The following is a 12,537-nucleotide window of genomic DNA, read 5'->3' on the forward strand; positions in this document are numbered from 1 at the left end:
GAGATGTGTCAGAAGACATCGCCTACTCTCCGACCTGACAGCTCTACTCCAAATGTTCAGCCCATGAGAAGCAGTTTCGTCAGGCGGGTTTCTTTCCCCTGTGTTTTCATTACTGAAGAACGCCCCGCTTTCATTGCAACTACGACTTCTCACCGGACAGCAATGAAATAGCGGTTAGCGTTTTCAGTCATTTGTAAGCACAGGTTATGAATCTTGAGAATCCTTCTCTCGATTCATATGTGAAGACGTAGGTTGCATTCGATATCTACCTTCGTCTTCAACGGTACATAGTGTTGTTTCTCCTTAGCTGAGATTCAACAACCATGAGATGTTTTACCTTCAGGGACCTCGGCGGTCTCTAGAAGGCATGTTGACTTTCGCCTGTTTGGCACATGCCTTAAGAGAATCATCACCTCGCTGTCCGGCATTGGTGACAAACAAATACATTATTTGTTTGGTCTCTCGCATAACCCATTTAAAGGCGAAGGTCACGTGACTTACTCGGATGCTTTGACAACTTGCCTCCTACGAACGCAGTCAGTCGGCGGCTGTCAGAGCGGCCGAGTCAGTACGTAAACTACGCTGTTGACTTAGTTCGGTTTTGTTTACAGAGCAATCATTACTTCGTTTAATAGCTTGTCACAGTACCCATACCATTGACAACCACCATGGAGTGACGGTGTCCTATCCACTACCGAGAACTTCGCTGCATGGGGATAGGAGGATGCGAGAGACTTCGTGGCAACGGACAGACCAGTATGGGTACTGGACATCACCGAAGTAGAGAAGAGGGATAGGTCATGCGACTATTTCCTTCTTTTCCTCTGAGGAACTGCATGATTTCTCCTGCGAAGTCAAGCATCCAGGGGATGGGATCCGTGACGCTACGATTTCGTACCGAACTTCGTAGCGAAGGACTCAGAACCCTTCGGTCCCTGACGATTGGTTCGAGTCGTTCACAATCCCCTCCCTAATGGACTTCACCGCCTTCGATGCGAAGGAGATGCTGCCTTGTCCGCAAGAACTTCTCCGTGCGCAGGTAACTGGAAGGCAGGGGTCTGGGTCAACCAACCCAGACCACATGCCCTTCTTCTACCTTCGGATATTGCCCACAGGTCCTTGGATCGTTTTTCCTTGGGGGACCCGTGGTTGGCTGCTCAACACGTTGTGTAGCGAACCCAGACCCTCGCAGGCTGAACAGCATCGAGTCCTGGTGTGACCATAAGAATGGATGAGTGAATGAGAGTGTGACTGGCTCCTCTTCCCATCTTTTTCTTCCCCTCTACCTGTGGTTAGGGAGGGAGACACGGTCGTCACCCTGCTGGATAAGGACAAGATGCAGGTGAGCTACTCAACAGAGCCCCATCCTATCCCTTTCACTAGGGATAGGAGCGTATATCCACCACTTCCTCCAACAAGGGGGAGGAAGTGGATGCCAGCTTGAGACAACCCATACTTTATGTTGCCTCTTGCAAACAGGAACAAGTTCTTGCTTGCTGGTACGAAGAGAAACACGCTTGCCTCTCTCTTATACTCGGCCCAGAGGTCTGACCATTGATCCTGCGGTGCACACCCCCGATCAATCGGACAGAGGCTTGGATCCCTCCCTCGCTCTTACGACCAGGTAGGCATTCCAGGGATGGACGAACACCAGTCTGTTCATCAAAAGACTCAGATTCCTCCCACCAAGAAGTGAGTCTTCCTATTGTTAAAGGACCGAGGGTTTGTATTACGTATCGGAACAAATGACAGTTTGTCGAAAATTGCATTTTTCCTAACTATACAAACCTGAGGTCCTTTTACATATAGTCCCTCCTCATGCCACCCCTCACTCTGCGTATTTTGCATGGGCCAAAAGCAAAAGTGATTTGTTTACCTCCCAGTCGCGCGGCGCGCGACTATCGGACAAGCAGTTAACTACCGTTCTCCCCTTGTTCGAAGCTACGACGTTTCCAGCTGCCGCTAGCTACTTCCTATTGTTAAAGGACCTCAGGTTTGTATAGTTAGGAAAAATGCAATTTTCGACAAATTGTCATATTTTGAAATCATGCAAGGGCCCACCAAAGAGGGATCATCCCTGTGGCGGGCTGTACATAAAACAAAACAAAGTGAACAAAGTATGCATTCACCTGTCTGTTTGGTGCCAGCAGTCAGGCTCCCGGCACCGGTTCGTCTTGAACCTGATTTTTTAAAAATGCTGTTTTTCTGTCTTGTGCACCAGTTCTGATTGAACAGGGGACCAGGTCAGCCCCCCAGACAAGGACAATAGTTCCCATAAGGAATAATTTATATAGTATTAATGGCTTCCAGACCCCCAAAAATATTAACTAAAAATACATTTTACAGGGAATAAACACAGTTTTACATACAGCAAACAATGAGAAATAAATATAAATGAATAATGAACATTTAACATCACTCTTACCTTTACGGAAGACTCGTTAGCGTATGGAAGACGGAGAGGAGGGTAGAGGGAGGTGGAGAGGTTACTGTTTGGAAGAGGAATCCCCCTCCAGAAGGATTTCAGGTATCATGAACCTATCTAGGGTTACTTCTCTACGTTTTTTTAGTGGCACTATCTAAGGTTACTTCCCCACTTCATTTTTTTACTGGCACTAGAACCAGCTTGAGAGTCACTGGACCCTTGCTGAATAACAAAACTGTCCAGAAACATTTCTTTCTGACGTTACTTCAGTATCTGTCTGAACTGGTAAAAAGCATTGTCATTAAACATGTTAGAGACATGGATTGCAAAGTCTTTGTTATGATGTGCCCCCAAAATTTTTTTTTACATCACTCCACTTGGCAAACATTTCTTTAATCGCTGAAGTAGATGCAGTACCCCCTCTCTTCCTCCTCCTCCTTCTTGGATTCCTCATCTCCAGTCTGTTGCTATTCCTGTTGAAGGTCTTGCAGCTCCTCAGTGGTTAGTTCTTCCCTGTTGGCATCCACTAGCTCTTCCACATCCTCGCCACTCACATCCAGGCCCATGGACTTCCCCAGAGACACAGTAGACTCCACAACAGGCCTAGGGTCGTCGGGATCAGCTTCAAAAACCCCTTCAAAATCCTTCTCGGGGTAACAGTGGCCACAATTTTTTCCAACAGATTTCATTGTCCTGGAAGTCACTCCCTGCCAAAGACTTATGCAATTAAAAAGATATTGAGTGCTCTCCTTCCAGAACTCTCTTTGGGTCAATTCAGTGTCTGGGGTCACTTCAGAACACCTTTGAAACAGTGCCTATGTGTCAGTTTCTTGAAGTTCGAGATGATTTGCTGGTCCATGGGCTGGATTAGAGGAGTGGTATTAGGGGCAAGAACTTCACAGTGATGAATTTAAATTCATCTAACAGCTAGTCTTCCAAGCCAGTGGGATGTGCAGGAGCATTGTCCATTACCTGGAGTCAGTAGAAGGGCATTGATTTTCACTGTGGTATCTTTTCACACTTGGGCCAAACTCTTCATTTACTTACTCAATAAAATTTTACCTTGTGACCCATGCCTTTTTATTGGCCTTCCACATCACAGGCAATTTATTCTTTATCACATTGTTTTTCTTAAAAACTCTGGGAGTTTCAGAGTGATACACTTTTAAAATCCCCACTGGCATTTCCCACAGACCAAGAGTGTTATCTTATCCATCATAGGCTTGTGCCCTGGCAATGAACTTTCCTTCTGCGTGATGTAGGTCTGTTTTGGCATTTTTTTTCCTAAACAGGACTTTCTCATCACAATTGAAGACCTGTTGTGGGAGAATTCTTCACTCTCAAGATACTCTGAATTCACCAACGAATTCTTCGGCAGCGTGTTTATCCGAGCTCGCAGCCACCCCATGCCGTGTAACATTGGATGTCCATATGCATTCTGAATTTTTCAAACCAGCCTCTGCTGGCTTTGAAATCACCAAGGCATCACTAGTTGTTGGCATTTTCTTACTTAAATCAGCACGAATAGCATCCTAGCCTTCTCACAAGTGATCGCTTCAGACACACACTCTCCCTCACTAATTTTTTTTCATTTATCCACACTAACAGAAGCTTTTCTATGTCTTTCACTAGCTGTGGTCTCTTTTTTTGTTAATGAAGTGACCCCTTTTGCAATGTCAGCTGCCTTGATTTCCGTTCTCTTTGCTAGGATAGAGCTGATCATCGATACTGACTTGCCATACATCCTAGTGAGGTGAGCTACATGTGCACCACTCTCATACTTTACTACAAGTTCTTTCTTAAATTCAGTTGTATTTCTGTTCTTTTTTACCAAAGGGGTGAAACTTGCAGCTTTCTTTGGCCCCATGATGGCTACCTTGCAATTAGTTTTTATGGTAAAATTAGCACAAAACGTGTGGTGATACGGGACCCAGTCACACGCTGAGCCCCAAATGGAGTTTTTCCGAGTGTATGAAAACTGAGGAAACGTACAATAACCAAGACAAAATTTCGTTGAAGAAAGTCTACGAAAAAGGTTTGACTGTAGATGGAGAAAGTTAACTTGAGTGGCTGACCCTGCTATACAGTGGACTAATAATTTCGTCAAAGAAGACGACAACTTAAACACAATACATGTTCAAGGGTGAAAAATATAGAAGGAAGTAAATGTAAATAACTTGGAACAAAAATATAGACTTGGTATTTATGAAAGTTATACTCTCTTAATTTTAATTTTAGTAAATAAATAAGGTTATACAGATAATATCATAAAATACCTACTGAAACAACAATGCTTGCTGCGGTCTTGTTAGGAAGGAAGAAAATTAAGTAGGAATGTTTTGAAAAGAAAGAAAAGTCAAGTTACCCTTTGTCCATATTACAAAACCAAATAACGCTAGATATCAGAGATATTCAAGTTCTAAAGATGATGAATGTGATTAGGATTTAGTCTTAGAATTATTAACTATACATACTCTGTTTTTTTCCATCTGTCCATCCACCTGTGGTGTTTTTGCATGGTAATACTGTGCCTGGGCTTTAAATAGTTACGCTATGTGTAAGTTTTAGGTAAATAAAAGGATATCTGGGAGTACATTTGCAACTGAAAAGTGTTTTAATAATTTACTGTATGCGAATTACACCGTTAATATTCAAAACAGGATATTATTTAAAGCCCAGGAAGCAGTGTTACCATGCGCAAACACCACAGGTGGATGGACAGATGGAAAAAAAAAAACAGCGTATAGTTAACCACTTTTTACCCAGGTGATGCCAAACACTAAATCTGTTTTATTGATACCAATAAGCTTTAACATTAAAGAATATGCAAAGAAACTTCCTATAGTTTTGGAACAATTAGAAGCAGTTGTAAATGGGGTGTTGCTCTACACAAAATACCTGAAGATGAGAGACATAATACCCAGGCAATTAAGTCTGGCCATATGCGCCCTTAAAGGCAGAAGATTCCTATAGTGGTTTTAGTATACTGAAAGGAAAATTGAGGTAAAAAAAAAGTTGACAATGAAACAAGGTTAATTAGCTGTGCAATCCTGTAGTGGAAGAAACATAGATTTTCTCATCTTTGAAGCTGTGCAGATACACAAAGAAAAGGGTTGGTGAATGATGAGTACCAGAGGATGAAGGTGGGTTATGCAAATTCATATATAGTGGACCCCCGTATTTGCGTTCTCCGATTCGCGGACTCACACATTCGCGGATTTCTCTCGGGAACGTTTCCCCGCATTATTTGCGGTATTTTTCTATGGGAAATGTCCACAAATTCTTGGTTTTTTTCATCAATTTCATTATAAAATGCACTTTTTGTGATAAAACTATTAAAAAAAACCAAGTATGAAAATTTTAGTGGGTTTTTCTTGAGTTTTAACTAATAAAATAGGTCTGTTTTCAGCATTTTTATAGGGGTTCCAACTATTTGCGGGTTCTAACTATTCACGGGGGGGTGTCTGGTACGCATCCCCCGCGAATACTGGGGAACCACTGTACTACCATTCATCTATTTATTAGATAAAAGACTGGAGTGTCTGGAACATTAGAAGAGTGCAAATATATGCTTGTATATAGTTGATGAGCTTGTTTAAAGTGTGTAGATCAAGGTTGTCTATGATCAGCTTTGATAGGTGATGTTTTTCATGTGTGGAAAGCATGTTTTGAATAGAACAGGTGTTAAGATAAAGACCAATCTTTTTTACAGGAAATGTCATGTTCACGAACTCTGTTGGAATTGTGGTCGATCAGAGAGAATGAGTTCTTGTTACTGCATGCATTTACTGGAAAAAATTTCATTGTACCAGATAGACAGCCTGCAAGTGGGAATCAGAAGGTTGGTGTCACTTTGAAGTCATGATGACTTACATTGATTTAATTGTTTTAATTTTTAGTAGATTGTGAGGGTTAAATATATTCCTTCAGAATGGTTCATTAAACAACCCTATTCCCCCACATTATACCTTTCTTAAATTTATGTACAACTTAGCTCAATACGTAATTATTAGTTTCCATGTTGTCTCATCACTGTTTATTACTGAAATTTAAGCCTAGTCATTTATCAGATTCAAAGCGTAGACATTCAGTCCGGGTAGGTTAGCACATGTGCCTACAATCCTCCTCTTTACCAAAAGTTAACTGAATCATTCTTGTTTGCAAGCCCTCTCGTTAACATCTGTAACTGTTCAAGAGTAACTTGTGTCTGCCTTTTTTGTTTATTTTCTTATTTTTTCCTACAAGATACAATAACCTTTCATGTTTTATGTAGATTACTTGTGGCAAAACGTGATGCAGTCATTGAAGCTTTAAGCTTTGTAAACAAGGTAGTAAACCTAGTAAAATTGGTGTGCTTCTTTATCGGCAAGGGTTGTGTTTTCGTATGCCGGCAAATCACAAGTACATTCCACAGAAAAATCCACAACTAACTAAGTTGCTGAACTACAATATAGAGTGGGTGCACTGCAAATGGACGGAAACAGGCAGTGCCCATGTAGTTGCTCAAGAATTAATGGCAGCTGATTCAAAAAAGGCTTAGATCATGGGAGCTGCCAAAGACACCATGGCGTGCCAGATTTAAGAGGTTCAGGAAGGTCAGACTGTGTAAAAAAAAAACAGCAAGATAAATAAATGGAATTAATACAAAGAACCTTTCAAGCTTGATAAGGTAAAAATATTGGGAAACTGACTGGCAAGAATGTTACTTCACTTTTACCTTCCTTCAAAATAAACAACCAACTAATCACAGACCCTGATGATGCTGTTAAGTTGGTGGACCATTTTTCAGATATCTTAAAATTATCTACCAAGCCTCAAGCTGTTAGATGCTAAAGAAGAATTATATTACAGCTTGATGATATTGAGAGCACTACAACGTGCCCTATCATTAGCTGAATAAACAGCCCCGGGAAAGGATAACATCTTCTATGAGATGATGAAGCACATAGCTGAAGATGCAAAGGCAAACTTGTTGAAGATCTTAAACAATATCTGGGAGATGACTTCTCCCTAGTACCTGGAAAAATTCCTATCATTTCAATTTTTCGCAAGCCAATTACCGATCTTTAGCCCAAACAAACTGCATTTGCAAATTAATAGAAAACTAATGTTAACTTGTTTTTAACTTGTTTGGTTTTAAAAAAATTGTCTTATCTCTAAATCAATTAACTTCAAGAAGAGACACTTCACACCCTCTTCTCTGCCTCGTCAACCAAATTAAATTATCTTCCCAGTTTGAACAACAGGAAGGAGTTAACCAAAAAAGTTAGCAGCTACTTGATTTTCTGTAGCTATCAATGAAATAGAAACAAATTCAACTTTTATCAGGAGTTTTCATTATGTTGATTTTACCATCTAGTGCACTACCCATGATCCACTGATAGCAAGTAAGAACATCCATAGAGCCACTGATTTTGTTACTCCTACACATTGAGAATGGATTAAAATTTGAGAGAATAATTCCTACCTACTGTTAAATTTAGCTATATCTCCCTGCCGATTAAGCGAGTCGGCATTCAAACAAAAATCGAATGGCTGCCCGGATGACTGTCTAGTTTACCTGTTCTCCACCAGGTGTGTTTCGAATGTTTTAGCTTTTGTCAGAATTCTCCTTGCCGCCATTGTGGCTAGGCGATTGTTGGTATTCTATGAAGTTTGTCTGTTTTACACCTGTTTATGGTATTGTAATTTCACTTTCCTAGGATATCTTCCACCAGTAAGCAAAAACTAATTACATCAAGCTGTGTAGGAATGTTTTTGGTGTAACCAGAATGTTGAAATTGGAAGTTGATCAACATTCCTTTGTACTTGCAAGGGTACAGAGTATGATCTTGGAACTACTAGATGTGAAGAATGGAGGGAATTGTTCTGAGAAATTTATGCCTGAGAAAAATTAAAAAGTGAAAATGAATAAAATCAGGCAAACTAAAACCGGCTTTAAAACAGATAGAAAGTAATCACGTCCTACCTTAAAGGCGGTAGGAAAGTAACTGGCTGGTCACGGGACGCTAAGGGGCATTCTGGGTACTACATGCCCTGTGACCTGGTATAGATGGCAATAGTCCCTGGATTCTCACAAGTTTAATTTTAATTCTACCAGTTTCCAACTTGGCGCTAGTATTATCCTAATGTTAAGACCTTAGGTTTGTTAGTTATGAAAAATACAAATTGTTTAAAAATTTGTCATATTGCGAAAGCAATTAGTTAGGTCAGAACTTAAACCTGTCAGACTATCCCTACTCAGACTAGGCAGTTTATTAGGCTAGTATTGACTTTCTGTGTAGCTCGCCTTCTGCTCCCCTTTGTTGGTTCAGGAAAAGCATAACAAGAGGTTAGAACATTAAACCTATTTTTCGTTCTAATCCCAGTTAAACTGAGTTTGTGTCGGGAATGTTCTGAATCCCCTCATAGTGTGTGCTCTTTTTCGCATTCCCTGTTAGAAGTAAGGTGTTGGTGCCCTCGTCTGTACGTAGCCCGAGCCTAGGACTGCCCTGCGACATTTTGTAGTCCGTCCGCTGCCAGGGAACGGGTCAGTTCTCAGTGAATTTTAGTGTAGCCTGACTTTCTTTACACAAATGAATAATCTGCCCACCTGTACACATTCTCCAACCTCCAGTATACTCCAGAAATCACTTTAGATCAACAACACAACAAGACTTACGACCCAAAAACTCCCTACCAGACCAGAGCGCTCTCCCCCTACCACCAAACACCACCACGTGTCTTCTACTGTCGTGTGTTATTGTTTACATCCCACCGACGCCGACGCCATCTTGTCTATGACGTCACAGCCTATGACGTCACAACACAACTTAAATACATCAACAGACACCTTCTAGAATCAACCATATGCTGTCCATATATGAGACACCCACCATATTTCAACAATGCATCAAATACCAATAACAATTATACACTATATAATCACACTTATCTCTTTCTCCCTCCCTCCGCCCCACTGTTTCCTAACCTAGTCCCCTCTTAATTTCCTTCATCTTCCAACTCTTTACCCTCTACATAATTTCTAATACATTCCCCTGAAACTCCTGCTTTAGTTAATACATCAGCCACTTGCTCCTTTCCTTTTATCCATCTCACCTCCTTTATTTCCCCCGATTCTATGGTTTCCTTTTATTGCTGGAATATCTATTTTTAATCTCTTGCTGACTTACTTACAGTGCTCGATTTGATGGCGGTCATTAGTGTTTTACTATTAGTGTTAACCAAAGCTTTTAAATTTCTCCCTCCTACTCTCCCACAAATGTTTGAAATATGTCAATCCTTCTAAGCTTCCCCAACACTCAGGGCTTCGGCCTCAATGGTGGATTTTGCCACTCCTAGATTTCCTAGACTTCCACCATATGGGACTTCTCTTCCCATCTGTCAAGGAAATAATATAACCCAGTTGAGTATGGCCATCTTCTATGTTTCCAAATGCAGCGTCTGCATAGGCTTCCCAATAAATCTTTTCTTCTTCCGTTTCACTTATTGTAACTTCGCCCATCATGCTCTTAGTTTTTCTCACAATTTTAATAAGCTTCTTCATATCCTGAGTTGTTCCTTCTTTAAATGCTTTACTTAATTCGCTAACATCATATGATATTTCTGGCATCGTGTGTAGTGATACCCAATTCAGCTGTCCTACCACTGATCTTTACTCAGTTAACTCCTTTTGTTCTAGCACTCTATTACCCGTGTATCTTCTAGCCTCTGGTTCTCATATAGAATTTATATACTGCCACTGATTAAGGGAAAATCTATTCTCCTCCTGCTCTATTACTACTCCTATATATTTTGAACCTTTTACTCTCTTGTTCTCCTACTTGCAATTTCCCTTTCAATTTCCCAATCGTTTCCTTTAAGAATCCTTCCGTTCCTCCTTAGCAAAAATCATCTATGTGGGTACACAAAGTGTCATTCAATTTATTGTCCTTTTTCCAAAAGAATATATTAGGTTCCAGTCTTCTTCTCTCGTCTCTCCACCATGTAGCTCCTTCACTACTTTCACCACTTTACAATACCATGCTTTTGCTGTGTCCTTGAGGCCATATATGGTTTCCTTCAACTTCCATAATCCCTCCAACCATCTTCTATCTCATCACCTTTGTAAATATGCAGTTTTGACATCCAATGTATAACATTCCAATTTTTCACCATTATGGTTAGACAGAATTTTAAAATTTTCAGCATTGCAATGTGGGAGCGTCTTTTTTCCCCACTTTGCCATCTCTTCTTCAAACCCTCTAGCTACCAATCTTGCTTTACATATCCTTTCCCCCCTTTTATCTTTTCAGTTACTATCCATCTTGTAGATATAGCTTTTTGTCCAACATCATTTACCACCTCATATACCTGGTTATCTCTCCTTAGTGGGCTGTCAAATAGAATTCTGACAAGAGCTAAAACATTCGAAACACACCTGGTGGAAAACAGGTAAACTAGACAGTCATCTGGCAGCATTCGATTTTTTGTTTGAATGCCGACTTGCCAATCAGCGGGGAGATATAGCTAAATTTAACAGTAGGTAGGATCCAAATAATGATTATGAAAATTTATATTTCTACTAGAAATGTAGATTTTTGGAGCTATTCAAAGGGGCAGGGTACCGTCATTGAGGCTGTTGTAAATTTTTTTATAAGCTATCTGTTAAAGAACTCAAGCTTTACACACTTCCATAAAAATTGTGCATGTTAGATTGTCAAATCTTGTGACAGTACTATATATACATAGCAGAATATTATTCTCTTTCCTTTTCTTTTAATTTTCATGGCCATCTGATAAAATACAATTAAGTACTGCTGTCCAATCTTTTTTAACCTGGATACCTTAACCCAAGTAATGTAGCACCAAAAAATCTTAATCCAAATACAGTTTCTTAATTACACAATGAAATGTAATCATTCTAATCCTTATGGTAAGTAGACAATAAAGTATAGTCATTATTTGTCTTCGTACTGGTCCCTCCTTGGACGAGTGGGTTGTGTACTCGCCCATTGATTTGGTAACTTGCATTCACTGTCCCTGGTCTGCCAATGCAAAACCAGAGGAAATGATTTCTGGTGATTACAAAGTCACTTATCGATATAATGTGGTTCGAATCCCATGATAAGCTTTAGGTCTCATTGCTAAGTAACCAATTGGTTCCAGCCACATAAAAATATCTAATCCTTCAGGCCAGCCTAGGAGAGCTGTTCATCAGCTCTGAGTGGTTAGACTAAGATAAAGGCAGTCTCCGGTTATTGGCGATCCAGTTTTGATGCTTGTCTAGCACCATATTGGCTTTATTTATGGCTTTTTTTGCACCACAAGGGTTTTTATTTTTATGGCACCGATAACCGCTTATCGGCACCATAAGCACCATAAATCACAGAGTTTGGTCAATGGCGGTTTTTCGCTTATCAGCACACCACCGGGAAGGAACCCCCACTAGTAACCGGGGTCTGCCTGTATACTTATTTAAACTTATTTAATTTGTCTTCAATACTTACTTTCCAAAAACCATGACACAGATAAACAGTCACTTTTGACCCACAGTGCAGCTTCACAGATATGAATAAATCATAACTCAAACTACTGTATGATAAATTATTAAAGTTTAGTTGATTCTAAGTATGATTATCACACATATCATGACAGTACACTTGAGAATATTTTATGACTCTCTCTCTCTCTCCTCTCTCTCTCTCTCTCTCTCTCCTCTCCTCTCTCTCTCTCTCTCTCTCTCTCTCTCTCTCTCTCTCTCTTCTCTGTACTCCTCTGTCTCTCTCAACTGTACATATGAATGTAATAAATATGATACTGTAGGAGAGGAGGATTGTGTATATAAAAGGACCATGAACATGGAAGTGCCTGGAACAAGGAGGAGAGGTAGACCAAAAATGAGATTGAGACAGTGAACAGGAACATTTGGGGAGAGGAATGTGAGTGAGGTAATGGTGCATGATAGCAGATGGAGAAGGCTTATAAACAACAACCCCATATAAGGACGGGAAAAGCTGAAGATAGAGAAGAAGACTATATCCTAAACATAAAAACATGAAACCAAAACAATCTCTAGCAAGTCAGTTCTACCTATCCCTTATCACCCATCCAACACTGCAGCTGCCTCCCCC

The 12,537-nt window shown here is 40.4% G+C and overlaps 1 pseudogene; it reads left to right on the top strand.

Moving 5' to 3' along the window:
• Positions 1 to 12,537, top strand: part of LOC135206595 (DNA polymerase alpha catalytic subunit-like) — a 148,162-nt pseudogene that overhangs the window by 47,637 nt on the left and 87,988 nt on the right.

Source organism: Macrobrachium nipponense, chromosome 31 (genome assembly GCF_015104395.2).
Source record: "Macrobrachium nipponense isolate FS-2020 chromosome 31, ASM1510439v2, whole genome shotgun sequence".
Taxonomy (NCBI): Eukaryota; Metazoa; Arthropoda; class Malacostraca; order Decapoda; family Palaemonidae; genus Macrobrachium; species Macrobrachium nipponense.